Raw genomic sequence first — 25781 nt, 5'->3', positions numbered from 1 at the left:
TGGTGAGATAGGGAGGGTGGGAGGGAGGGAGATGCAATAGGGAAGAGATATGGGGACATATGTATATGTATAACTAATTCAGTTTGTTATAAAGCAGAAACTAACACACCATTGTAAAGCAATTATACTCCAATAAAGATGTTAAAAAATAAAATTAATGGTATTTAAATATTAGCAATAAAGAAAAATGAAATTTGAAGATTTTCTACTGTTACAATAGCATTAAAATACAATATTTAGAAATAAATTTAAAATATTTATATGCAAGACCACATACTGAAAAGTGTAAAAACATTGCTGAATGACAGTTAGACCTAAACACATGGAGAAATATACTGTAGTCATCAGGGAAATGCAGATATAAACTATAATATGTTACCACTACACATCTACCAGAAAGGCTAAAATTACAAAGACAGGCAGTATCAAGTGTTGGTGAGGATAGAGAGCAGATAGAACTTTATACATTGTTTGTGGGAATGTAAGACTTTACAATTGCTTTGAAACAGCTTGGCAGTTCCTTTAGAATTTAAGCCTGCACTTACCATATGATCCAGAAATTCTCCTCCTAGGTATCAACTGAAGGGAAATGAAAATGTGTACCTACACTAAGAATTTTACATGAATTCTCAGAGCAGCTTTATTTGTAATAGCCCATAACTGAATACCCACCAACCGGTGAGTGGATAAGCAAATCACATTTTGTTAATAGACAAAAAACAGGTAATATCTTAAAATCTGAGTCCAGTAAACAACACAGACTACTGACACACCCAGTAACATGGATAATTCTAAAAACAGCAACAACAATAATAGCAGTAACTGCAGAGTGAAGGACTCCAGCCATAGGTTCCATTCCTAGGAAATTGTAGAATTAATTTACCATGACCAATAGCACATCATGGTTGCTTAGGGTCAGAGTCTGGGAACTGACTTGAAAGGAGCACAAAGGAAGTTTTGGGGGTGATGGAAATGCTTTATAGTTTGATCACTGTTGTAATTACTTAGGCATATACCTTTGTTGAAATTCATAGATATATACACTTCAAATGGGAGGATTTTATTATATATACATTTTCTTCCAATAAATGTGAATTAACGATTTGCAGTTTATTATTGAGTCAGTGTGTGGCCTGTGGCTTAAGAGAGATTGATACTGAGATGCCTAACTGATGTGACTGTTGATGTTTTGCCTTAAAAAGTAATGGGATAGAACTAGTTGGTGATTTTCTCTTTTCTCTTACTTAATATTACTATGCTGTCTTTCAGAAATAATTGGGTAATATTATCCAATTAGGCTAAAGATAAAAGTATTCCTACAAGTATTGATTCCAATTGTGCCTATAATCTTGGAAATTTTTTTGAAATGTTTATAAATCTTTTCACAGTTACTACATTTTTAGAATATACTATTAATGGAAAGACACATTCAATGAAAGCTCTGTCAAAAAACTATAGGTAAACGTACATTTGTGTATCTGGGTCCTACCACTTATTCTTAGTCGTGTCATGTATTTTGAAGCCGAAGCAGAACCATGCTTCTTGGTTTTGGAACAAGATCTATTCTTTAACAAAAATGAAATTTAAAGATTGTACTTGGGAATAGTTTTCTGTGTTCCAAAAAGAATAATGTTCTTTTTTAAAAACAAACATTAATAGTTAGCAGTAAAAGCAACATATTGCACCATCTCTTTTTCAGGAGTGACTGTGTTTATCCATAGACAGAGTCTGACTTCCGTTCATTAGTCCTCCAGGGAGAACAATGGCAATGAAGACAACAAAGCGGTGGGAAGTCACTTCAGTTTTCTTATATTTTGGATCTATTATCTCCTATTTACCATTTAACCCATTCCAAACAGATATCTGTTCCCCTTACTCCACGTAAACTTGTCGTGGCCACAAACGGTCTCCATGTTTTGAACCCAGTGGGCACTGCTTAAGCTCCATCTTCCGTGGAATCACAGCGTCATTCTGCATGGCTGCCTCTTTGTTCCTTTTTGACACAGTCTTGATTCTCACGGCCCCACACTCTCCTGGTCTTTTTCTCATCTCTGTAGCTTCTCTTTTTCAGGCTCCTTTGCTGGCTTTTCTTCCCTAACCCAACGTCTAGATGTAAGAGTGCCCAATATTATTGTCTTTTGATATTTCTTCTCTTAGCTGTAGCTTCTCCTTAGAAGAAGAAATAATTTATTACCAGGCTGATAAAAGAATATAACTTATTACCAGTACCTTTATATCTCTATTCCAAAAGACCTTGAGTTCATATATCTAACTGTCTATTTTATAAATCCACATGGATGCTTAATGGGTATTTCCTGTTAACATGTCTAAAATGTCATTTTTTTCTTCCAGTCACCCTTCCATGCATGACCTAATCTCTTCCTAAGCTTCCCCATGTCAGGAAATTATACCATCATCATTTGATTAAACCTGTATTCCGTGTGTTATTTTTAACTGCTTTTTTTCTTGTGCCTTAGATCCGAAGTGACACCAAGTCTTGTATGCTGTATCTTGAAAATATTCTTGAATTGTTCACTTCTTTTCCTTTTTAGCTGCCACTCTACTTCCCCAGTCATTATCATCTCTAGCCTACATTACTACAGCAATAGCCTTCTCATTGGCTGTAGTTTCCATTCGTGGATTCTATATTCCTTTCCTCACCCAACAAATGGACTGATCTTTCTTTTAGAAAGTTGATAGGGGCTTCCCTGGTGGCGCAGTGGTTGAGAGTCCGCCTGCTGATGCAGGAGACACGGGTTCGTGCCCCGGTCCGGGAAGATCCCACATGCCGCGGAGCGGCTGGGCCCGTGAGCCATGGCCGCTGAGCCTGCGCGTCCAGAGCCTGTGCTCCGCAACGGGAGAGACCACAACAGTGAGAGGCCCGCATAGCGCAAAAAAAAAAAAAAAAAAAAAAAAGTTGATAAATGATCGTTACTCCTCTACTTAAAACATTTCAATGGCTTCCCATCACCTTTTTGGGTGCCTCCATGGCCCTCCTTGAGCTGGCCACTGCCTATCTTCCCAGTCCTTTCCCGCCTACTCATTATGCTCTAGCCACACGGGGCCTCTGTTTAGGTATTGAATTTGCTAAGCCTTTTGCCACCTTTGGGTCTTTGTATATCCATTCCTTCTGCCACCACCCTTCCTCAGTCTCACTGAATGGCTCCCTTCCTCTCATACTTCAGGTCTCAACTCAAATGTATCCTACGAGAGGTCTACCTAGGGCATCCTTTTGAATGTAACTACCCCCAACATACAAAAGTTACTCTCTATCATATCACCTGTTTATTTCTTTTATAGTATTTATTACATTCCAAAGTCATTGTATTTGTGTATTTGTTTTATAGTTTATGTCTTCTGTCACTTGAATGCAAGTTCTTGTAGGGCAGGGTCCTTGTCAGCCTTGCTCACTGCTGTAACTTGAGAGGCCAGAATAATGCTTTGCATGGAAGTTTTTCCATAATTATTGTTGAATGAATAAATAAACTTGGCGACCAACACTTTGATTAAATGTAAGATGGAAGTCAGTTACTTTTTTAATTATTATGTTTTCTAATTATAGATGTGGTATCTGCTCACTGCAAAACATTTGAAAAATATAAATCATAAAAAGGCAATAATATCACTATCAAGAGATAAAATCTGTACAATTTTAGTGACTGTCCTTCTGGTTTCTATCCCTATCTTTCCTCCCCTCTTTTCCTCATCCCCACCCCATAAGACTTATTGTGAATTACCACTGTTAGTACTTACCTACTTTGCATCATGGAATTTTGTCAGTATTTATACTGAGCATGATTCTTAATGGCCATACAGTACCTGATTTCTTATTTTTAAACCTTAAACTCTTTGTAAATTGTGATAATAACTTACAAAGAGTTTGTTTCCTTATCTGTAAATCGTGATAATAAGACCTACCTTCTTCTAGGATATTCATGAGGATTAAAAGAATTGAATGGATGCTAATTGTTTAAACCAGCTCCTGAGATATAGTTAGCACTTAATAAAAATGAGATGATGATAATCATTTCTAATATCATTGATTTCTTTTTACTTTGATCTATAAAACTTCAGGAGAGACATGGGTCCTGAATAAGTCAATGAGTGTAGGAAATATCACATATGAACATAACATATAAAACATGAAGGACTTGTGCTTCTGGGTTTCTTGTTATTTGAGGTGCTGTATTGATTGACACTGTGGTAAATTGGATGTAGGGTCTAATTATTAATAAATAGCCCTTGCTTTTGGAGTAAAACTACAATTCCAAGAGAGGAGTGTGTCTCCAGGAGTCTTAATTCCCCAGTTCAGTATATAATTAATTTAGGTTTCATAGACAGAAAGAGATGAAGACACATTTAATAAAAGACATTCATTGCCATAGCACTCATTGCTCTTATTGACTGTTCCCTTTAATATTTAGCTTCTTCTAAAATATTAATAATCTATGAACTACTTAACATAAATATTTGAAGGAAAGATACTGATAATATGAAAAGAGTGGTGACATTCTTTAGCTCTGCTACTTTCTATGGATGACTTGTTATTTCTCAAGTGCTCTTTTTTTTTTTGCGGTACGCGGGCCTCTCACTGTTGTGGCCTCTCCCGTTGCGGAGCACAGGCTCCGGACGCGCAGGCTCAGCGGCCATGGCTCACAGGCCCAGCCGCTCCGCGGCATGTGGGATCTTCCCGGACCGGGGCACGAACCCGTGTCCCCTGCATCGGCAGGCAGACTCTCAACCACTGTGCCACCAGGGAAGCCCTCTCAAGGGCTCTTTTGATTAGGACTTATTTTCCTCACTAGTGACCACATTGTCTTACTAAGACTGCTTCTCCTTTGCATATCCTGGAAGGCTCTGGTATCTTCTAAGTATGTTTTATGTGGGTACCAAACTCAGATTCATGTTCTGATTATGGCCAGGAAGACTTTCATTAATGACGTTGAGTTTATTGTTAATTACATGTATTTTGGGTGAGGAGGGTCATCTAGCTGATTGCTTACTGCTTTCTCTGTGGGAAACTGAACACAAGTTCTGTTTCATGTTCTTTGCAGCAGTAACCAGGAAAATGTATTAGTGAAAAGAATAACAATCTAATTAAGCTCTATCTGGGAAATTGTATATGGTCCATTTGTCAAACCACAAGAGAAAAACAGAATCTCCAGATATGGGTACCTACAAAGGTACGTTTATTTAGACTTATGTTTTTAGAAGTGGTTTTAAGAGGAACCTCATTCTCTGCCTGCAGGGATGAAACCTATCAAAATCCATCAAAAAAAGATGATTTTAATGCCATTTTATCATTCTGGTGAGAGTTTTCACAGCCTCTCCTGAAAATCTATTAACACAGTAAATGTCCTCAATTCTCCCTCCCTGAAATTTAAGTCTACCGTGCTTTTTACTTCAAGACCTTTTAGGGAAGGAATTAAATTGACGGACTACATGCCTTGTGATGTCTCACCACAATCTATAGTAGCCTCCACTGATTGAATGCCTACTGCTATATAGGAGCAGCATTTTCAGCAATTCCTATGTTATTTATTTTAATGCAATGTAATGTAATTTAATGTGATTAATACATTTAATTTAATTTACACAACAATTTTGAAAGACAGGCATTATCTTCTCTGTTTTCCAGAAGGGGAGATTGAGGCTTGTAAATGAATGATCTAAGGCCTTTTCACTAATAAAGGTAAAACTGGTGTCCAAATTGATTTACATGATATCAAAATCAGTACTTTTTCCAGGATTCCATGCTGAATATATACTTATTTAAATACACTTCCAAAACTATGTGTGTGTGTGTGTGTGTGTGTGTGTGTGTGTATAAAATCTCGAAACACAAGTAACTATTAGCCACTAGAAAAATCAGTTTCAGTTGAGCACAGTGCTTGGTGGTTTTGTAGCAGCACTTGATAATAACTGAGAGTGGATAACATCTTAATAATTGTGAGATTAGTAGAAGATTCTAGAGCTGCTTTTTTATCCAAATTTTTAACCACTAGCCACATATGGCTATTTAAATTTTAATTTAAATTAATTAAAATAGAATAAAGCCAATTAAAATGAAAATTTTACTTCTTTGATCACACTATTCATATTTAAGTAGTCAAGTGCTCAATAGCCACATGTGGTTAGTGGCTACCATAGTGGATACTTCCATCACCACTGAAAGATCTGTTGGGCAGTGCTGTTCTAGAGGATTCATGGCTTATGTGTTTTCATCAATAATTTGAAAAGCAAGTGAAAATTAGTGCTGATGTTGGGGATGCTATCAAGCTAGCCTACAGAGAAGGAGGTCAGCAGGGGCATTGCTAGTGACAAAGGGCGAGGAGCCTAAGACAGCTGGAAGTGAGTGGAGCTCGCCAGGCCAATTTAGATACAGAAAACGTTCCAGAGCCCAGAAAGACCAGAAATGAAAAAGCAGTTGTGGAAGAAAGCAAGATATTGTCCAGCTTCAAATTGAGTTAGTGATAGCTTTTCACAGTACCTTCAACAATCTTTATAATGGGTTAAATAATTTTATGTGAGCTTGAGAATATTTATTGATTATAGAGAGAAATAATGCTATAGTTAGAATTTAAAAGTAAAAGTATGAGCAACATGGGCGTTTAATAACAATCCTAAATTCATTAAGCAAGGACGAGGTTCTAAGATTCTATTAGAATGAACTAAAATTGCTTTTAAGACCCTCTTTCTCACATCACTGATGGATGTGGGATTCAGGGCAGAATGCTCATTTGTCATGGGAGGACCAGTTAACTGCCCAGATCAGAGCTACACACTGAGCACCGGGTCTCTTCATTAGAAGCACCTGCAGCTGCGTTGAGCTGAGACCCAGTGAGGTCTGAATGGGGGCTGTCTGAGCAGTGGTAGTCAAGGAGACAGTGAGGAAGAGCATCATCCTGGAGAAGTTCCCTGAGCCTAGCAGCAGGCATCACTTGTCTCTCAGCAAATGGGCTACTTTGTGGCTTTTCTGGAGCAAAAGTGGTAGAATGGAAACAATTGCTAACTCTCAGACTTATTTAGAAAGAGGTTCCACTTTACTGGAACCATTGTTAATGGGTTGGTACAGGGAGAGGTGCCTGGAATTGTGAGTTTTGTCCCTCTAAATCAATATGGCCTATTTCCAGCTCCAACAAGGGTATCTTCCTGTTTTGGGGTCAGAATAGGAGCTGGAAGGCTCTATGTCCAGACAATTCTGACCTCCATTAATCTCAGTCATGGACTGAGATGGGAAGAAAGCTTTACTGTAACTTGATGTTGGCTGATCAGTAAGTCTCAGACTTTTCCCACCACCTTTTCTGGACCATGTTACTAATAAGACAAACAAACAAAATAAAGCAGGTTTAGCTAGTCTCAGTTATCAAGTTGGAACTGGAGGAAATGGATATGCTTCTAGTGGATTCTTATATAATTCTCATGTACCTCTGAGGGGTTGTGATCCCTATTTGAGAAATACTTTTCTAGATTAGTGGTTTTATTTTTTATTCTTAATTAGTCAAAAATATAGACACATGAAATTCTCTTCAGTGTGTAGAAACCCAGATTTCAAATGAAACCAAGAATTTAGCATGATTTCTTCCATATACTGAAACACATAATGAGAAGTTTCTTCTAGTTTATTGGGATATTTATTAGAGTGCACGGTTTAGAATGAGGACCACATGTTATCAAGAAAAGTTCAAATGTTTAGGATGGATAGAAAGTGTGTGATGTGTTTCAGAAATTTTCATCTAAAACTAATAAAATATATATTTAACTTTTTAATTATAAGTATTTTTGAACACATACAAAAATGGAAAAAATAACCTTATTTACCCAACACCCAGCTTCAACAATTAGCAATGTGTCCAATCTTGTTTCATCTATAGCCCTTCCCTCTATATCCCTACCCTTCACTGTATTAGTTTGGTACAAATCCCAGATATTATATAATTTCACTAGTATGCCTCTCTAAAGAATAGGGACAATTTTTCCTTAGCCTTATGACCTTCTAGTTCTAACTACAGAAAGTACAGAATAGCATGCTGAAGGATGGCACAAGGATACAATCAGTAAGATTCAGAATGCTGGAAACTCTACAGGATGAAAACTTGGTTTCTTTAACAAATAAATTACAATGGATAAAGTAGGATTAGCAATAAACTGCAAATTAAAAGAGACTAAGATACACACTGATTCTAACCACCAATTATGAGACAATTGGAGAAATTTAAATACTAACAGAATATTTGATGATATTAAGGGATTACCATTTGCTTTTTTGTGTTTTTACTTTCTGTTTGTTGTTTTAGGTAGCTAAGATAATGGTGTTATGGTTATGGGAAGAAAAAAAATTTTTAATACTCTGCCATAAAAAAACCAAGAGTAAATTCTTACCTATTTGGAGAACTTGACATCCCAGAATGACTCATAATGCAAGAGTTCTGAGTAACTCCCTTCTTTCTGTGGTAATTTGTATTTTTTGAATAACAAAAAGAGAAAGTCTTTCAAAAATGAAATGAAATAAAATAGCCAAACCCTGAATTCTAAGGTAAACCTACCAACTCCTGATTCCTTCTGTTTTGAGAGGCCAAGAGCTCTTGTTGTCTTTTAAAGAGCTAAATAGCAGAGCAAGGAAACCATTATTGTCTTAAGTGCTGCTTTTTTTGTAAAACAAATATATCTAGAAAACAACCCTGAGTTTGGCAGTACTTCTCAGCTTTTGTGATTTTTGCCTTGTTAAAAGTAGAGGGAGTCATTATTTTATGAATCCAGTTCATACACTCTCCTCTGTCCTGCACGGGTGACGTAGGCCATTGGAAAAGGTACAGAGAAGATTCCTTGGACTTTTTTTTCCAGGCTTTTCACACCATGCCATATATTTAAATAGCAGGCTGAAACGGGGAATGATGGGTCTCTCAGGGAAATAATTACAGCGCTCTCATTAGAAGGCTCATTAAGGATAAAGAGCAGGAAGGGGGCTCTGAGAACAGACTCTTATTCTGCTATTTATTAGGACAAAGCACTCTTTTTAATGGGGCACCTGAAAAACTCTATGCTGCAGTTATTATTAGGCATTAGTGCTTTTACTAACTTCTTGAGATCAGCTTTGCCCTTCTCTCTGCCTTGGTCAACAGTTGAAAACAACATCCTTGCGTTCCAGGCTCCTGTGGAGAATTTGTTCTCACTTTTTCTGTCTTTGCTCAGGAGTCCCGTTCTTCCAGTCTGAGAGGGCATTTGACAACTGGACCTCCCTTTGGAGCCTTGTACATTGGAGGACATAAGGCACTTGATTGCCTGTCTTCTCTCCTAAACCTCTCTGCTCTTCCTCTATTTCATGTTACAACTCTCTTGCTCTCTTTTTTTCTAGATCCCCTGGGGAAGAAGTTGACAAACTTTTTCTTTAAAGCATCAGATAGTACAGTTAGTGAATATTTTAGGCTTTGCAGTCCACAGGCTCTCCTTTGCAGCTCTGCTGCTGGGGTGCAAAAGCAGTCATATACTATACATGAATGAGTGGATGTGGCTGTGTTCCAATAAAGCTTGATTTATAAAAACAGGTGGTAGGCCAGATTTGATCCACAGGCTGTAGTTTACTGATCCCCGTTCCAGCAATGTAAAAGGGAAGTTCCCATCGCACTTATGAAAGTAGGCGTGTAGTATTCCCAAACAGTTTCAACTTCATTCATTCAGTGACTCATCCAATTTCTCCTACTAAGTTTTTAACACCTACTATGTGCCAGGCTCTGTGCTCGGCACTGGGAATATGGAAGCGTAAAAACCCAAGGAGCTCACAGTCTTGTGAGTAGTTGGGCAGACAAGCAAACAACTACAATATGATATGTGTTGTGCTTTAATGGACATATGAGACCATAGGTTAAGGGGATGTAAGATTGCCTGAAATAAAGCATCAAGAAAATTGTACCAGGCAGAGGGTGTTTTGAGAGGAAACAGCCCAGGAAAATGTATAGAGGCCGAAGGAAACATACCTGCTCCTGGGCCTCTTGAGCATTTGAGTGTTCCTGCAGCATCAGTGTATGTGCAGGTCTTCCAGAAAGGAGGCGGCAGGGATAAGAGGAAAGACTGGTTAGAGGAATCGGGGGCTCGGCAGGGAGCAAAGTCGTGTGCGCTGTGCTACTGATAAGATTTTATTTTGTAGGACACGGGAACCACTGAACAATTTAGAGCACAGGAATGCCAGGGTCAGATTTACCTGCCAGTTCATGGGGCACAGTGTGGGAAGTGCAATTCCATCAGTCCTGGAAGGCTTTGACTGTTCTCTTGAGAAGCTGTGAACAATAAGCAAAAGTTGACAGAACCAGGATCTAGAAAACCAGGAGGGCAATTTAAAATAAGCTGAATACTCTTCCTGCTCACTTTACATTTCAGGTCCCTGGGCTGACTGTACTGGCAGTGGATGTTAAGTGATTTTTTTGGTTTGTTTTTGGGTTTGTTGTTTTTTTGCTACAGAAAGAAATAAAGTTCTCTTAGTTCAGTGACAAGAGGAGGGGGATCGCTGGGGCTGTTAATTCCAAGATCTATAGTGAACAGCTTCTTCTGAGTATGATTTGAGGGATTCTAGGAACCCCTTTGCCCTGAAATACCATACTGTCCATCTTCTACAGGAGCTAAAATTATACAACAGATTTTATTCCTTTAGGTTGAGCCTTGCCCTCTCTACGCAAGGTGTTTTAAAGTGAAAATACTCCCAGGAAGTGTGACACACTATGTCAATCATAACCTAGTGTGAATGAGGGCATGACTCTGACAGGGACTCAGGAGAACAGAGACCCCTGGGAAGGAGAGCAGGAGGCTTTTAAAGTAAGGGAAGGACTACAGAACCAGGGATATAAAGGGCAATGTACAAAGACTAACTTTGCCTATGTCTCAATAACACCAAGGGCAGCGTGGAGCAAAGAAGATAGATGAGGACAGGGCATAAAATATCAACTGATTGATAAATATGGGGAGGAGAAGTATGTCTTGTTCAGACTCAATGGAATTTTTACTGCCTAACAATTCCAGAGTCAATTTATAAAGCTGTCTGGGAGCGTTCAGTGTGTGAGACGCAGACGCAGAAATGGGAGGGAAACAATTAGGTTAAAGATGCTTCAGACAAGGGATGGGCTACAAGTGACAATAGAATGAACCCCCCACACCCGCCTCTTACTTCTGGCAGCTCTTATTCTCCTCCCAGCAAGCTCTTGCTTGCTGCTTTGTCTTCTGAATGCGAAACTAAAGTGCTTGGGTGAATAAACAAGAGCTCTCTTTATCAAGGAGAGACAGCGCCCAGTCGCTTTGGGCTTGGTGCATGTGTCCCTGTGTGATGCCTATTGATTTGAAGCTGGTGAGAGACGTGAGGGCATGGTGCCTAGTTGATGACAAAGCAGCAACTCTGGGACCACAGACTGAAAGTCCTCAGGGGTTGTCCTCCTACTTGTGGCATCATTGTGTAAACCGAAGAAAGGCAATTCTGAAGCTGGTAAGGCCCCAAAAAACTACCCGTGGGCTTTCTTGATGGATTCATACATGCGTTAAATATTTAACCACATTTGCTGCCAACCTACTCTGTGTGAGGGTCCTGATTAGGTGCTGAGGAGATTCTAAGGGACATGCATGCATGATTACAGCACAAGATAGGTGCGTGGGAGTGACAGAGAAGGTATTATCTGAATATAAATGAGGGAAATATGATGGTCTACATTCCACAACTATAGAAGTGTGGCCATCGTGCAGAGGCCCCTGTTGAGCGCAGAGCAGGGGCCTTGGGTGCCAGGAAGTGGGGATGGCAGTGGTCACTGGGCAGAGGCAGGGAGGGAGAAATCAGGTGGGACCCTAGGCACCAGGAGACAGTGGGTGGGTGGCAGGGAGTCTGTTCCCTGGGGGCAGCATGAGGAAGGACTACCTGTGAGCCAAGCCTCCAAGCCCTGGGTCATGTTCTGTTGTCCCATTGGGCTCTGCTTACAAAACATAAAAGCCAGGCATAACATTATTAAGAATTCCGAGATGATGACTGCAGGGCATTAAACGCCAAGCGTGTACCCTTCTGAGTGTGGATCTTATGACTGCCCTGGTAGCCCCCCATGAAACTGACCTCGGTTGAAACCTAGTCAATTGTACTGTATCTAGTTTCACAAAGAGATTAATTGAGGAGGGTGGAGTTTGCAAGGAACCTAGAAAGAAGAGAGGCAAGGACATAAGCATGGGCAGTGCTTACCCAGCACTGTTTAGGGGACAGTGAGGTTGATGTTTAGGGCACCAAAGGGGTGGGATCAGTCATGGGCAGGAGGGTTTCATCCTTCCCACAAAGACCTGGGTGAAGCAGTCCTCACCACTTTGTAGTGCTTTGCTACGATCACACACACATTACACAAGAAACTGCTAATTGTCCCTAAACATTCATTCTCATTTCCTCCACAGTAATAGTGTTTTTTCTTGTGCACATGGTCATCTAGAACAAAGGTGACGTTTCTCGGTGTCTCCTGCAACCCCCCAGGGCTGTGTGACTAAGTTGTGGTCATCAGGATGTTAAGTGGAAATTTTCACGTGGCAACTTGTAGGCACATCCCTTCAAATAAACTGTACATGCTGTTTGTGTCCTTTCTCTTCCTCTCCTTCCTCCCTCCTGCTGTCTGGGATGTGGATGGAAGAGCATCCTCTTAGACCAGGAGGATGCAGGCCACACCTAGAAGCAGTGAAGTGATGTGTTAGACAGCTGGGCTCCCTGAGGACTTTGTGGGGCAGAGCTTCAGGTTCAGCCCCGAAATACATGTCTTGTGACGGCATACCTTTTGTGTGGGAGAGAAACCAAGTGACCGTGTGTAGCCTTTGTATTAGGTTACTCATAGCCAAACCCAATTCTAACTAATATGCCAAACATATTCACCGGACTTTGCACATCTTCTGGCTGAGGAGTATGCCTGCCTTATTCATGAGAAGGTACACCTGTTATAAGCTAACAAGTTAGCATTGGGGTGCCTATAGTGATACCTTTTATGAGTTTTGTTGGTCTGAATTAGCATCCCTGAGTCAGTAAACTTTGAATTCCCTGACAAATTTTTATTTCTAAGTCTGAAGGGCATAGGCCCAAGTCTTAGATCTTGGTGATCTCACTAGCATATCTTCATCCTGTGAGACTGAGCTATGTGGTCAGCTGGCACCTCGGTCTCCTGACAGACATGGATACATGTGGGTACGTTAGACATAGTGTAGCCCAAATGCTCTGTAAATGCAGGAAAAGGAGACACCACTGCAGCCGGTTCTTTTAAGCAGAATTAAGAGAAAGAGAATGTGATAAAACGTGTAAAATTGCTAGGTCCCGATGAGCAAAGGTAAATCTAATTAGACAATACCTACTATATGCACTGTGCTCTGTTCTAGAGGTCTGGAGTACGTTAGTGAGCAAAACAAAGATCTTTGAGGGCTTCCCTGGTGGCGCAGTGGTTGAGAGTCCGCCTGCCGATGCAGGGGACACGGGTTCGTGCCCCGGTCCGGGAGGATCCCGCATGCCGCGGAGCGGCTGGGCCCGTGAGCCATGGCCGCTGGGCCTGCGCGTCGGGAGCCCGTGCTCCGCAGCGGGAGGGGCCACAGCGGTGAGAGTCCCGCGTACCGCAAAAAAAAAAAAAAAAAAAAAAAGATCTTTGATCCCATGGAAGTTATGTACTAGTGGAAAGAGACAGACAATAGAGACTAAAATGTAATGTGTAATTAATGAACATAGTGTGTAAGGGTGATAACTATTATGTAAAAAGGAAAATGTAGAGTAGGATAAAGCAGAGTAGGTGCACTGCCCAGATCCCCCCACTGGGCCAGTGTATCCGTCCCTTCTGCTGCTTTGAGCATTGGCCATACTCTTCTCAAAAGTACTGTTTGCAGCCAGTGGAGCTGCCTTGCTCAGATAGGCCTAGGAGGTTCAGTATCCCCTTACCTCAGGGCTGGGGGCTGGCCTGCAGGCAATCGTTGGCTGATATGGGTATATCAGTGTGCCCTAATGGGACAATTCTGTGGTGCCAAGTGTACTTTAAACTAGACCTTCCAGGGACTCAGGCCAGGCTCCTTCAAGTAAACCACATCTTCACCCAGTTTCTTTCTTGCTCTATCCTCTTTCTCTTTCCCCTACGAGCTTCACCTGAAAACACTCCCTCATTAACTTGCATGCACAGGAACCTCTCCTTCAGATTCAGCTCCTTAGGAAACTGAAAGAGGAATAAGTTGTGCTGATGGTGGAGCTGGGCTCATAGCAAAGGATTAAGTAGCATAGTCAAAACAGGCCTCGAGGAAGAAATGAGACTTGATCAAAGACCTGAAGAAGATGAGAGAATTAGCCAAGAGGAGAAACATTCTGGGCAGAGGGCAGAGTGAGAACAAGGCCCTGCGATAGACAGAACACCACTCCCCAGGAAGCTCACACCCTAAACTGCAGAACCTGTGATCAATTTAAGTTGCCTGGCAACGGGGAATTAAGGTGGCAGATGGATTAAGGTTGCTAATCATATGACCTTAAAGGAGAGAAAGAATCCTGGATTACCCAGGTGGGCTCAATGCAATCACAGGAGTCCTTAAAAGTGGAAGAGCGGGGGAGGGAGAAGGAGAGAGTTAGAGGAAGGGGGAAGGAGAGAGTCAGAGGAAGCTGCGGCTATGGAGGAAAGGCACAGAAAGGAATAATGTTGCTGGCTTTGAAGACAGAGGAAGGGGCCATGAGCCAAGAAATGTGGGCAGCCTCAAGACACTGGAAAAGGTAAGAAAATGAATTTTCCCCTAGAGCCTCTAGAAGGAAACACAGTCATGAAGACACCTTAATTTGAGCCCGGCGAGACTCATTTCAGATTTCTGATCTCTAGAGCTGTAATATAACAAATCGATGTGTTTTTGGACGCTGTTTATGGTAATTTGTTATGGTGACGAGAGAAAACAAATATAGGTTCGAAGGTGGCTGCATGTCTGATATATGTGGTTAATGTAAGGAGGCCACTGCGGCTAGAATGGAGAGTGAGCTGGAGGGGAGTAGGGAAGGGCTTTAGAGAGGTTTGGTGGGCCAAGTGTGCAGGGCCCTGTGGCTACTGTATGCAGGCAGGCTTTCCCTTTTAGTGAAGTGAGGAACCATTGCAGGGTTTTGAGGATGTGATCTTATGTACTTGTGAAAAGGCCCTAGGACTGCTGAGATTAGTCAGCATGGGGCTAGGGAGGCCTGTCAGGAGGCAGTAACACAGGTGGGAAGTGACGGTGGCAGGGATGGGGGCGGGGAGGATAGCAGGGGACGTGGTAGGAAGTGACTGTGTTTTGAAGACAGAGCCAGCAGGATCTCCTGCTAGATTAAACGTCGGAGCGTGAGAGAAAGAACTGTCAAGGATTGCTTCAAGGATTTCTTCTGAGCAACTGGAAGAAGAAAGCTGCCATCCATTGAGATGGGAAAGGCTGTAAGGGGAGCAGGTTTTCAGTGTGGGCCCTGAGACTGGGTGTTCTTTGGAACTTGTTTTGATTTGAAATATGTATTATATGCAAGCAAAGGTGTTGATTAGGTAGCTGGGCATACAGTTCTGGAGTTTGGAGAAGTCTGACCTGGACATATCCATTTGGGAGCCACCAGCGTATCGATGTATAGGGTAGCATTTAATGTCCTGGGACTGAGTGATATCACCGTGGGAATGAGTGGCGAAGAGGAACAAGAACTGAGCCCCAGGGAAGGGCAACATTAAGAGGTTAAGGAGAAAGAACCATCAAAGGAGACTGAAATGGGGTGGCCAGGAGGTAAGAGTAAATTCAGGAGAGTGTGGGATCCTGGATGCCAGAGGAAAGAAAAGGAACAGGAAGAGAGTTAGATTGACTGCATAGAATACCTCAAGGAAGATAAGGATTGATCATCTACTTTAGCAGTGAGGAGGTTATGGGGAAACTTGATGAGAAAAATTTAGTGAAATGGTGAGGATGAAAGCCTGATTGACGTAGGCTGAAGGGAGAATGGTAAGAAAAAACTTGGAGCCAACAAGAACATACAAGCATTTCTGGAAGTCTTGTTGTAAATAGGAAGTAAAGAAATTGAATGGTAGAATGGGAGCAGGAGGGAGATGGACAGTATGTTATGTGGGGGTCTCCAGAGAAACAGAAGCTGGCAGCTGGAGACCCAGGGAAGAGTTGATGTTGCAGCTCCAGTCTGAAGGCAGTCTGGAGGCAAAATTCTCTTTTTCTCAGGGGACCTCAGTCTTTTCTGTTAAGGCTTTCAAAGAGATTAGGGGAGCCCCCCGCCCCCACATTATGGTGGGTAATCTGCTTTACTTAAAGCCTACTAGTTTAGATGTTAACCATACCTAAAATACCTTACAGCAATATCTAGACTGGGTACCGTGGCCTAGCCAAATTGACACATAAAATGAACCATCCCAGGTGGTGAAGAGGTTTAGAGGTTTTGTTTTCCTTTAAGGTGAGAACAGATTTGTACATCAGTGAATGTAGTCTAAGCAAAAAAATCAATGATGTGAAAGAGAGAGGGGAGGACAGCTGGAAGGATGTCCCTGAGTGGGTGAGAAGAATGTGACCTAGTGCACAAAGGAGGAGTTTGGATAGGACAATGGTTCATCCTTCAAAACCGGCAGGGTCGTACATCAGCTGGTTAGTGGGAGAAGGTCTTCTGATCGCTTCAGTGATTTCTAATGAAGTAGGAAGCGACACCATTGTCTGATAGAAAGAATAGAAGACGACCTATTGGGAGACTGGGGAAAGAGGAAATAGTCTGAAATAACCCAGTGAGAGAGTGACAGAGTGAATGGACCAGGCCATATAATGTGCTTGCCTGGCTGCATAGATGCTCACTTTGAAGTTCATGATCATGAATTTACTTTGAGACCAGTCAGTGTGTCCGCATGGACTGGGTGGAAAATGTAGTTTTGCCAAGTGGGTATGATGATGCGAGTGAGGGCAAGGGAGTCAAGGGTATGTGCAAGGAAGTGATGATGATATTTGGCTAGGGAATTTAAGTGGAATAAGGAAGAAAGTGAAGGTACCAAGGGGAAGTGGATAAAGGGGATGGGAAAATCAAGTGATCAAAATGTAGGACTGGCATGAGTATAATCTATAAAAATATCGAATCATTATGTTGTACAGCTGAAACTAATCACATTGTAAATCAACTATATTTCAATTAAAAAATGGAAAAATAATAAAATGACTTAAAAGAGGAAAAAAAATTAAAAGGTAGGACTAGCCAAACTAGGGAGACAGTGAAAAAAAATCAGTGGCTGCCAGGAGTTTGAGGTGAGGGAGGAAGGGATGAATAGAAGTACAGGGGCGGGCTTCCCTGGTGGCGCAGTGGTTGAGAGTCCGCCTGCCGATTCAGGGGACACGAGTTCGTGCCCTGGTCTGGGAAGATCCCACATGCCGCGGAGCGGCTGGGCCCGTGAGCCATGGCCGCTGAGCCTGCGCGTCTGGAGCCTGTGCTCCGCAGCGGGAGAGGCCACAACAGTGAGAGGCCCGCGTACCGCAAAAAAAAAAAAAAAAAAAAAAAAAAAGTACAGGGGATTTTCTAGGGCAGTGAAACTATTCCGTGTGGTATAGTAATGGTGGATACACGACGTTGTACATTTGTCAAAACGCATAGAATGGGGCTTCCCTGGTGGCGCAGTGGTTGAGAGTCCGCCTGCCGATGCAGGGGACACGGGTTCGTGCCCCGGTCCGGGAGGATCCCACGTGCCGTGGAGCAGCTGGGCCCGTGAGCCATGGCCGCTGAGCCTGTGCGTCTGGAGCCTGTGCTCCGCAGCGGGAGAGGCCACAACAGTGAGAGGCCCGCGTACCACAAAAACAAAAACAACCTGCATAGAATGTATAACACAAAAATTGAACCCTAATGTAAACTATGGATTTTAGTTAATAATAATGCATTAATATTGGTTTATCAATTATAACAAATGTATCACAATAATGCACGGTGTTAATAATAGGGAAGACGAGGGGGGTGTGGGGTGGGCTGTGTGTGAGGGGATATTTGGGAACTCTCTGTACTATTTGCTCAATTTTTTCTGTAAACGTAATCTGCTATTTTTTTTAATGTAGGACTTAATATAACTCTCCATGAGACTAGGTTGTCTTTAAGCATTTTCTTCATCGGTTGCAGAAAGACAGTGCTGGGCTTCTATTAGATGATCAATAGTTAAATGCCGCTCTGTCAAATCCAAAGTCCCTTCCTCTAGATGAAAAAATGAATAGTCATAGTGCATAAAATGGGTAAGTAAATAAAACATTTTTAAAAATTTAGGGTTAAGGAGGACAGACACTTTCTTGGTCCACAAATTGGAAAAACATATAATTTTAATATTCCAAGGGAGGCACTGAGCCTGGACAAAGAATAAATATCCAAGGCTGGTCTCCCTAGCCAAGGGGAAAGGCACTTTAACACCTTGCCCACAACCTCTCTCTTGTGATCTATAAGATATGTGGATCATAATAACTTCCCTTAGATCTAAGAAAAAAAAAGGCCAGCCAGGGTCACATGATTATCAAACTCCACAGTCCCTTAGTGCCTGCAATCTTGTCACATGCTATATGTGTGCCTCCTTTTCTGAGACTTTAAAGGTGAGAAGTTCTTACTTGGCTTAAAATGCAAAAAGAAAAGGCATGGTTGTAATGGCAAATAGACTAAAACTTTACATAAATAGATGGTTGAAAATGCGGTCCTTAAGTTACCAAAGTATATTAAAAGGCTTATAGTATACTGAATGAAGTTTAACAGGTTAAATAGTTTTAGGTACAATTAACTTGTTTTTTCATAAAATTGTTAGAAACTATTTTCTCAAGTGTTTTGCCATTGATTCAGAAATCATTGTATTTTGAAATTAAATGGCAGTGATGGTAAATGAATGACTAGTGACATTAGATGCATGTTAAGTTATCTCTGCTGTCCACACAGGCACGCACATTAGCACAGACTCATCATTCAATTAATTGCCTTTTGCTGCAGTGAACATCTAATCTCAGAAATACAACGATCATACACACAGAAAACTAGATAAGCTATTTGGGCCACATTTTAGAAATAAGAAATCAGGTTTTCGTGGCTGATGCATATGGGATCGCTCTTTGAGTGACCAGCAGATTGTTTTTGTATTAAATTCTTTGAACAATTGCCATAGCTTCTAAAGGAATACAGCAGTGATGCCAAAAAAGGAAATTCTTTTACTGGACAGAATTTGATTCCTTATTTGTTTCTATTAGATTAAAAACCCATTGGGATGGAGGAGGAGACAAGAGATCACCAATTCAGTCTTGCTAAAATTGGTCTGGTTTCTAAAGCCCTTCAGAAAGGGAACTTGCCCAGTTTCCTTTGTGATAAGGTATTTTGGGAGATACTTAATAGTCTGATAACCCTTGTTTATGCCTCATCTAATTTCTTCATGCCACTCTTTAGTCCACCTATTCTTTTCTGATTATTGGAGGGAAGAGTAGGTCTGTGCCCATCTCTAAGCGAGAAGATTGATACACTTGAGGATTAGTTATTAATCCCCCATTCACTTTTATTTTCTGGACCAATAACCTTTATTCCTCATGTTTGGGTTTTTGAAAAATTGAACCATCTTTATGGCTTGCTTTATGTTGGCCCTCAGTTTTCTGTGTCTTTCTATATCGTGGCATTCAAAATTTGACTCAAAGTTAGTGGCATGGTAAAAACGTAGTTCCAGTGTACTCTATATATTTTTAAAGAATACAATGAAATTGTTTAGAATAGGTATATGTCTGATGGCTTCCAAAGCCCCTCTCTGCAGTAGTGATATTTTTCAATCATTGATCATTCCTCATCTTTCATTTTTTGTCTTCTGTTTTCTTGTATATTTATTCCATAAATTACCGAAAGACACTCAGCACCATTACTTTTGGACAGTAATGTATAATGCAAACAACTCCTATTTATAATTGTGAGATTTAGTGGATTAGCTCCTTATTTCAATATCAGATCTTGGCAGAAAATATGAAAATGAATCCCAGAACTTTATTTGTCACGCATCTTTCCATGCATGTTGGAAGCAATCAGAAATGCAGATGCACCTCCTGCCCTTTTTGCCGTATTTATTTAGTCCACAAATAATTATTGAGTACATCCTATGTATCAGGCGAAGATCTAGACAGACATTGTCTTTAGCTTTATCAGATGGCTTCCTGAGAAGCATACTGGAATGTGTTTTTATAATTTGGATCATACTCCAGATATAAAAGATCACAATGTAAAGAGAAGCTGGGTGACTCTTTCTGGTAAAGGGAAGACTCCCTTTTAGAAGTGATATCTATAAACTAGCTTTTGTAAATTAGTCTTATGTTTCCAACTAGGAAGTAAACACAAGGTGTCAGGACACAGTACCTTAGGTTTTCTTTCACAGGTTCTAGCTGTCTTTCGGGCGCAGAGTTAAGTCTTGGTCACATACGTTGTAACTTGTAGGGCTGTAGATTTTAATATTATGTGTGTGAGAATCTAGTGGAAGCTATGCGTTCTCATTGAAGAAAAAAGAAAAGGGACTTAAAATTTCAGAGGCTCCTGTACTCCCTGATAACCCACTTAATGGACACTAGGGTAAGACTTACAGTTCAAGGGCCTTACACTTAACCCATGTTCACACCATGCCAGTGGAAAGTGGAGGATCTCTGATGTGGATCACATCCCAAAACGAGGCTTCAAGGACAAATGTGGGGTCTCTGTGATAAGGGAAGATGTATATAATCTTGCAGAAATAAAATCCATTTCATTTTCCTTCACCCATCACATGGTTAAGATGGACAAACAAATGAGGACCATGATGGTGCCCAGGGAAATGTGTCGCACAGTTGGATGTTCAGACTTGTTTCTAACCGAAGTTTTGAGCTAGAGGGAAATAAGTGGGCTTTGAGATTCATACATTATTCCAACTGGTCCCCTGCTAAGGTAGTACAGAGGAGAATTTAGAGCCAAAGCTCAAGTCTTTCGCTCACTGATCAAATAAATATTCACCGAGTGGCAGCAATGTGCCAACACTGGGAAGACCCAGGACCTGGCCTCAGAAACTACTGGGGTCATGGTGGAGATACCAGAGTGCCTGATTTTATGCAGCTCTTGCCAGAGCTGTCCAAGTAGGCAATAAATATTGCTTGGTTGATTAGTTTATTGCTTTCCCTGATGAGTTCCTTTTGTTGCAGAATCCGTAACAGCTGAGGTTAATAAAAGAAAAGTTTAGTTTTGAGAGGGGCACAAAGCTACATATACTAATTATAATAAAATATTAAAAATCTACTTAGGGTAACATAGTTATGAACATGAAGTGCATGCTAATGTGAGATTCGTTTCGATGTAAAGCATTTTCAAAATCAGCTATCTATCCTCAGAGTGGCCAAAATAGCAGTCCAGAGATGGACAAGGAGCATTTCAAATTCAGCAGTCTTCTCTCTTATTGGCCCAGGGATGGCAGTAACACAAGCAGCAGCTGGTAAGAATCTGGGTCTATTCTGACCAGATCATGCTGCCTGAGAGTCTAATTTTGCTTCAAAAATGGTCTAATTTTGCTCACAGTGGAAAAAGTGGTATATTCCTTTAGTGTCAACAGACCGGATTGCATCTCCAGTTTGTTTGATGGGGGAACTTGGTTCTGTTCCCAGATACGGCTCTCCTTCATGGATCATTGAATTACACTAAGTACTTTGAACAAAATCAATTTCAAAACATACTGCTTTCCTCCCAAACCTTGGAATTTCTCTTCATACCAAAGTTCCAAGAGCTTATGTTTGTAGGAAGAGAATATCCTGCAAATACATTCACTTAGTCTTCAGGTTCTTCTTTAAATAAATAGGTAAACCCTAAGGACTCTTCGGGATTTAACATTCTAGGTTTTTTATGGTGAGTCTTAGATGCTCTAATATTCTGAAATTTATGCAAAGATATGTGTGTAATAGATCCACGATCTGGTGAATAAAAAAATATTACGCTCTTTCTTTCAAAAAATATCCTAGATTTGGATCTTCTATGCTTTGGCTTTCAGTGAGGAAATTTCTGATATTTTCTTATGTTCCCTCACGTTGCTTCAGGAATTAGCAATATGTAAAAGTACCTGTTACTTATTTTTTTTTCCTTGAGAGGGTTTCCAACTGAGGGTTCATTACCTATTTCTAATCCACTTAGTTTCCAACTCTCTGGTCCTAAGTAATGAGCCATGAAGGAGACCAGGTGAGAGAATGACGAGGGAAGGACTTGCAGCCTCATGGGGCCCTGAGTCCCTCTCTGATGGAGGAGCCCTGTCTTCCCAGCATGTGTTCCTCTGTGCAGCTGCCTGTGGCTACGACAGATCCAGGAATGCTGCTCCAGGCAGAACGTGTTCCACTGAAAACCAGACTTTCTTAAAAAAGAACCTGGAAAACTTAGCAGATGATGTTACCTTTCTCCCTAATACATACCCCAGGAGCTTGGGGCTGGAGGAGGAAGATGGGGAGGGTTGATGAGCAGCTCTACTTACGCTCTATTGATGGGCTAATCTCTCACACACACCTGGAGGTGATTTGCGCTCCTGCCCACACAAAGGGATCCTGGCGTTGGCTCCAGCGCTAACAAGTCCAAACTGAGCTCAGACTTCAGTTTGGCTGGAATGTGCAGGTGTCCTACCTGGAATCTCAGGGAGAAGCGGCTGGGTTCTCCCCTCACTGGCAATTGATCTTGTGGTAAGGGGTGAGGAGGACAGCAGGAGAGGGAAGCCCTGTGAGAGAATTGTAGGGAGAAGAGCATTCCTCTTTCCCTACATTTTTCTTACATCCCATCTGGTCCCCAGGTGTCTGGTCCTTTTGCTTTTCTCTTTAATTTTTAGGAGTCCAAGAAAATGTGGCATTTGTGTAATTGTTTTGTTTATTTAAATGAGCTGTTTGCTTCATGTGGTGTCCTCCAAAATGGGTGGTTCCTTTTATGTAACACCTGAAGGTAGGATTTTACTCAATCCTATTTCTGAAATCCACTGAATATTTTTAGCTCCTCTGTGGAATTTCTGGTTGGAAAGGGCACAGGGCCGGGGTGGGTGCGGGGGGAAGCCTGCAAACCAACCTTAATAGAAAGGCTTTGGCATGTGATAGAAAGCCTACCTCATCGTGCACACTTCGTTGTGCTGGCTGTTCCTGGTGACTGCTTTGGATTGAATAAGGGCAGCTACAGAAGCGGGTGAAGCTGTCCCTCACACTGACATTTAATTTACCTGGGAGTACAGTAATCTGAGAAAGAATCAAATACTTGAAAATTTTGCTTCAGTGAGCAAAAGCTGTGTTTGTACCATCCTGAAAAGTGATACTTTTCTTCAGAATTCGAAGTGAGAAGGGTGAGGGTTCACTGACGAAAAGCAAAATGAAAGGACAAAACTCTTCTTTTTCGCACATTCACAATTACAGAATTGGAGAAAATCTGGAATTTTGCACATTGTAATACTATTTTATCAGCTTCAGTTTGATAGGACAAGGTCAGTGCGGCCTAGAAAAAGGATGTGGTGGTGAAGCCTAAAAAAGGAAGGGTATTTTTAAGTATTACAGAGAAGGAAGCAGCTGGACTTAATAACTTACAATATGTGGGAGGCGAAAGTATGTTGAATCTTGTACAGAAGTTTGCTGATCAGAGAAAGGGCGGGTAATGTTGCTGCCCACATCAAAATAACCCTCTGTAATTAGCTCCACCTGTGCTAAAAATGTATGCTCACATACTGTTCCCAGTTTGTTGAAATTTATGACCACGCAATGTTATGTGAGTAATAGTTACTACTGAACCAAAATCAATATGTAGTTCTCTATTGGCAAAACTTGGGTTTATATTTTATTCATGTTTGTCCTCTTAGGACCTAACAAGATGCCTAACAAGTAGTTGATGTTCAAAAGGCTGAATATATGGATGAAACTGCAAACCCATGGCCTGCTTAGTGCTCTGATTTTCTTTAAAACGTATCTGGCTAGTTTCAATTATTTGTTTGCTTTAATGAAGTAAGTACTTTGGTTTATTGAAATCTGGCACTGTATGTCATACTTCTTTTGCAATGTATTAATCATCAGGCATTTGGAAATTAATACCTTGAGCTGTTCAGATCAAGCTTACAAGGTAGTCATCATGTTGAAAAATGGAGGGCTTCCCTGGTGGTGCAGTGGTTGAGAGTCTGCCTGCCGATGCAGGGGCCACGGGTTCGTGCCCCAGTCAGGGAGGATCCCACATGCCGCAGAGCGGCTGGGCCCGTGAGCCATGGCCGCTGGGCCTGTGCGTCTGGAGCCTGTGCTCCACAACGGGAGAGGCCACAGCAGTGAGAGGCCTGCGTACCACAAAAAAAAAAAAAAAAAAAAAGCAAAATGGAAAGTTTGGGTGAAATTACCAGGTACTCAATATGACAAAGCAGGAACCACGGCTAATTCTGCTGCCCCTTTACCCACCTTTGTGTTTCATGACCACGTGATAATTGAGGGTCATGCTCCCAAATGATAGGAGCAGGCATTCCAGCCACCACTCCATCACATACCCTGTGCCCTCCTACTGAAAGTCTTTCCATACATACTGGATCTTTGGAGGTGGTTTGTAGTGGCATACCAGGTTGTCTCATGATGCCATGTTTTCTCTCCCCCACCTCTGCCAAAGGAAATAACTAGATTTCTTGCAACAGGCTGGGATATTTCTGATATAGCCAAGATCTGTGTAAGATACCAATAGACAGTTGCGCAACAGATTAGGAATGTTAGCTCCTTGTGTGTGAGATGTGCGACTCAGTCGCCATGCCTTCTTGTCTCCTCTTAGCTAACTCAATTGTTGGCTAAAATGAAGAAAAATCCACCTGAGGCATAAGGCATCTAATGCAAAAAACCCCTGAAACTAGGCTGGACACAGGGTTTCAAGGGATTCTTAGCCCTAATCTACTAAAGCAACGTTACAGAGATTAAGAGCAAGGACTTTGGAGTCAGACACACCAGGGTTTGTCCTCAACCCCGACACTACATAGCTGTGTGATGTTGGATAAGTTACTAAACCTCTTTACATTTCAGTTTTCTCATGTGTAAAGTGAGAATAATATCAACTTAATAGCATTGCTGTTGAGGATTAAATGAAGTGATGCTTAGTAGAGCATCTGGAAAATGGTCATTAAAAAAATTATACATCATCATCACCTCCATCATTGTTTCACCATGACATGGACCTATGAAAATTCCTAACAGTACCCTAGTAGCTTGAGTCTGAGTTTGTAAAGTGAAAGTTTCCTGGACACGGAGAAACATAAGGGCTGCCTCGGATGGTAGCCCTTGATGGTACACTTACCATCACACCAGAAGAAGACACTTGCTGGGCAGAATATTCTGTGGGGGTAAAGGCACTTAATGGCCACTCTGATATGGTTATTTTCCTGAAACTTTGGTGTCTGATTTATAGAATGTTGTACATGAACCAGTCCAAGAGCAAAACAAGCCCCATTTGGGCACCATCCATAAATTGAACCAAAGAATTAATCATGAAATCAGTTTGTAAATTGGCCAACCCATTTCAAGAACTAAAATAAAATTTATTTGTAAGTATAACTTAACCCATCAACTGTTTACTGTATCCAGACCAATTTTTAGTTACAGAAATCTGTGTACAATGATAATCACTTCTTAAAGATCAGAGAGAGGGGAAAAAACTTTCAAGAAGGCCTTGTAAATAAGAAAACCTTAAAAATGAGAATGTTCTGAAAGTGTTTTTACTCAGTGTCTTTTATGCAAACTCCACTAATTAATCTCATACAAACATGGATATTTTTGTAAAGCATAAGCCCAAGTGCCATTTTATGACCATGTAATTTACAAGTCCTCAAATTACA

The sequence above is a fragment of the Mesoplodon mirus genome, assembly GCF_964341445.2.
Source record: "Mesoplodon mirus genome assembly, chromosome: 12".
Lineage (NCBI taxonomy): Eukaryota > Metazoa > Chordata > Mammalia > Artiodactyla > Ziphiidae > Mesoplodon > Mesoplodon mirus.
The sequence above is the reverse complement of the archived record's forward strand: the minus strand, read 5'-3'. Positions refer to the sequence as shown.